The 4349-nt window shown below is 35.1% G+C and overlaps 1 pseudogene; it reads right to left on the minus strand.

The window, feature by feature from the left end:
• Positions 1–1905: 1905 nt before the first annotated feature.
• Positions 1906–2564, minus strand: LOC140511062 (malate dehydrogenase, mitochondrial pseudogene; annotated as a pseudogene).
• Positions 2565–4349: the final 1785 nt, after the last annotated feature.

Below are 4349 nucleotides of genomic sequence, written 5' to 3' on the forward strand. Positions count from 1 at the left end.
TTGTAGTGTAGTTTGAAATCTGATATGGTTAAGCCACCTTCCTTCACATTTTCCCCATTAATTCCCTTCATAGCTTTAATCTTTTGTTAATCCAGATTAATTTAGTTGTGATTTTTTCTAGCTCTATAAAATAATTTTGGTAGTTTGGTATGGTACCAAGTAAATTAATTTTTGTTGTTATTATTTACAAAATTTATTCTAATTTTAGCATTTACTTTGAAAAGTTTTGAATTCCAAATGTTATCTTCCTTCCTCCCCTTCCCCCTCACCAAGACATCAAGTAATCTGATATAAATTGTATATGAAAAATCATATTAAATACTTTTCTATGCTAGTAATGTTGTGAAAGAATAATTAGAACAAAAGAGAAAAATCATGAGAAAGAAAAAAATGGCCTATTCTGTTTTCATCTGCATTCAGACTCCATAGCTCTTTCTCTGGATATAGATAGCATTTTTCATGATGAATCATTTGGCATTGTCTTTGCATACAGCTTCCCGTTGTATTGCTGAGAAGAGTCAATCTGTCAGACTTGATCAACACACAATGATGCTGTTGCTGCGTGCAATGTCCTCCTGGTTCAGCTTACTTCATTCAGCATCAGTTCATGAAAGTCTTACCAGTTATTTTTTCTCTGAAATCAGCCTTCTCATCATTCATTTCTTCTTTCCTATCTTTCTTTCTTTTCTGTCTATTGATTTATTTATCTATTTATTTATTAGTTTTTAATTTTAAATATTCATTTTCATAAAATTTTGAGTTCTAAATTTTCTCCCTGTCCTTCCAACCCCCTTCCCAAGATGGTGCACAATCTGTTATAGGCTATACATATGCATTCATATTAGACAGATTTTCACATTAATCATATTGTAAACAATAATTAGAACTAAGGGGAGAAATCATGAGACAGAAGAAACAACACCAAAAACAAAAGAAAGCAAATTTTATGCCTTAGTCCACATTTAGACTCCATTGTTCTTTTTCTGAATGTGCATTGCATTTTCCATCATGAGCCTTTTGAAATTGTCTTAGATTCCTGCATTGCTGAAAAGACCTAAAGTATCAAAGGTAATTATCAAAAAATGTTGTTCTTACTATGTCCAATGTTCTTCTGGTTCTACTCACTTCAATCAGTATCAGTGTATGTTGTAAGGAAGACTTTCCAGGCTTTTCTGAAGTCTGACTACTCATCATCTCTTATAGAACATCAGTATTTCATTACTTTCATATACCACAACTCATTCAGTAATTTCCAATTGATAAGCATCCCCTAAATTCTCAATTCTTTGCCACCACAAAATGCTATTATAAATATTTTTATACGTGGGTACTTTCTGCTTTGTCATGATCTTTCTGGGATACAGATATAGTAGTGGTATTGTTGGATCAAAGGATATGCACATTTTCATTTCTCTTTGGACATAGTCTCAAATTGTTCTCCAGAATGGTAGGTGCAGTTCACTCCATCGATGGTACATTAGTGTCCTAATTTTCCCATACCTTCAACATTTATCATCTTCCTTTTTTATCATGTTAGGTGTGATGTGGTTCTCCAGAGTTGCTTAATTGCCTTCTTCTAATTAATAGAGATTTGGAGTAGTTTTTTTTTTTTATATGACTATAGATAGCTTTAATTCTTACATCTGAAAACTGCCTTTTCACAAACTTGACCACTTATCAATTGGGAAATGACTTCTATTTTTATAACTTTGACACAGTTCTTTATATGTTTTATTTAAAAAAAAAAAGATGACCATTTTATTGATGTGCCAACTGCACAAAATGCATCGGTCCATTCAATCTTCTCAAAGAGGATGCACTACATATGAGATATATTGAAAGTTACATAGTGCTTTAATAAGTTAAGAAAAAGAGTTAAGAAAACTCTTTCACAGTATGGTTTCCTTATTTAATGTTCTTCACAAAATCTTCTTCTTCCTTGATGGAAGATTTCAGCTCAGGAAGAGCCTAAGTAACCATCTTCTCTTCAGAAGAGGAAAGCTTGCAATGCCCAATGCATCTTTCCCAAGCAGCAGTTATGTGGAAAATAGGACCACTCTGTTTCTTCTGGTTTTACAAAGGTCTTTCCTTCCCATTCACTGCATACACAGCAGAGAAGACAAATCTGGCACTGGGCCTTTAATAGGACAGCAGAACCTGCTCCAGTTTAGCTTTGATAACCTCTGCTCCAGCCTCTTGAATCCTTCCTCTTAGGGTTTTCAGCTGATAGGAAACTCTACCTTAGGTGTGTACTGAGAGATCATGGGGATGATAGTCTTCCCTCCATGGACTCCAATGATGGGGACGTTGAACCAAACTGGATCTAAGCCCTTCAGTTCTGCAACAAATGTATTTGCCCTGATGATATCCAGGGTTGTTGCACCAAAGATTTTGTTAGGGTTCTACATGCCTTGTTTCTTCACAACTTCAAATGTGATCACAATGGTAGAATTGACCAAGTTTTCAAAAATGAAGATCATGGCTTCTGGTCAATGCTTGGCACAGGCAGCAGCCAGAAGAGCTATGACTCTAGTATTAGTGTTGAAAAGGTCATCATGAGTCATTCCTAGTTTTCTAGGGACTCCTGCAGGAATCATGACAGCTTCACAGCCTTTCAAGCAATCTGGCAGCTGTTTAGGTCCCATGTAACCTTTTACAGTTTCTGTGATCTCAATGTGGCTCAAATCAGCTACTACACCAGGGGTATCAGCAATGTCCTAGAATATTAGTAGACTTACCAAAGGACTGTTCTTCAGCAGCAGCAAAAGGGGCTGTCCAATTCCTCCAGAACCACCTAGAACAGCTACTTTCTCACTATTCTGACCATGGCAGAGAGTAGCACCCATGGAGATGGGGGGTGGGGATAAAGGATGACAGAATGGTGGGGATGGACAGAGGGCCTAGCGTTTGTGATAGGAAGGAGAGCGGCCTGTAACTTCAACCTCTACATATTTTAGAAATTAGGTATTTATCAGAAATACTAACAGTAATAATTGCCTCTAAAGTTTCTCCTTTCTTTCTAGTCTTGATTGCATTGATTTTCTTTGTGCAAAAACTATTCACTTTAATACAATCAAAACTATCCATTTTGCATTTCACAATGTAATCTATTTCTTGTTTTTTCAAAAATTCTTCTCTTTTCCATAGACCTGATAGGTAAACTATTCTTCCCTCTCCTAATTTGCTTATAGTATCAGCCTTTATATGTAAATCCTGTACCCATTTTGACCTTATATTGAGTAAAACGTAGGTGTATGCCTAGTTTCTGCCATACTATTTTCCAGTTTTCCCAGTAGTTTTTGTCAAATAGTAAGTTCTTATTCCACAAGCTGGAGTCTTTGGGTTTATCAAACAGTAAATTACTATAGTCATTGAATATTGTGTCTTGTGTACCTAATCTATTGTACTGATCCGCCACTACTTAGGCACTACCAAATAGTTTTGATGATTGCCACGTTATAATAAAGTGTTAGATATCATATGGCTAGGTCACCTTCTTTTTCACTTATTTCCTTTTTTTTCCCATTAATTCCCTTGTTATTCTGGAATTTTATTTTTCCAGCTGAATTTTATGTTTGTTATCTCTAAAAATAATTGTTGATAGTTTGACTGGTATAGTACTGAATAATTAATTTAAGTAGAATTTTCATTATTATGTTACCTTACCCTAATCATGAGCAATTAATATCTTTCCAGTTATTTAAATCTGACTTTATTTGTGTGAAGAGTGTTTTGTAATTTTGTTCAAATAATTCCTTGGTTTATTTTGGCAGGTAGACTGCCAAATATTTCATATTGTATAACAGTTATTTTAAATGTAATTGATCTTTCTATGTCTTGCTGCTGGGTTTTGTTGGTAGTATACAAAAATGCTGATGATCTATGTGGGTCCACACCTTTGTTATATTTTAATGAGGCACTGATTCTCAAGGGTTGTAATTCACTCTGGTTCAAAAAATGTATAAGTACTCTCAGGTGATAGTTTTTGAAATAGTTTTTGACATAGTTTGGGACATAGTTTTTGGAAGAATGTCTTTTAGTTGAGGCTCTGGGAAGCCACTAAGCACCCTCCCTCCAGTTTTGAAAACCTAGGTGTTGGTATTTCTTTCTTTCTGGAACTATTTATGTATGGTCAGACAGTTGAATCAGTATGCTGACCTGTGATGTATACATTGCTTGTGGTCATACAGCTGATCTTGATTTCTCTGCATTTTCTCTAAAGCTCTGGGTGCTGATGTTTTCTCCTGAATGAAGTGAATGATACATGTGCTTGATTAAAGTGATTATTGACCTCTCAAACTGCATTCCTTATAGAAAATCAGATCAAAGAACCTGTGATAGCAGGCCCT

Source organism: Notamacropus eugenii, chromosome 6 (assembly GCF_028372415.1).
Source record: "Notamacropus eugenii isolate mMacEug1 chromosome 6, mMacEug1.pri_v2, whole genome shotgun sequence".
Lineage (NCBI taxonomy): Eukaryota > Metazoa > Chordata > Mammalia > Diprotodontia > Macropodidae > Notamacropus > Notamacropus eugenii.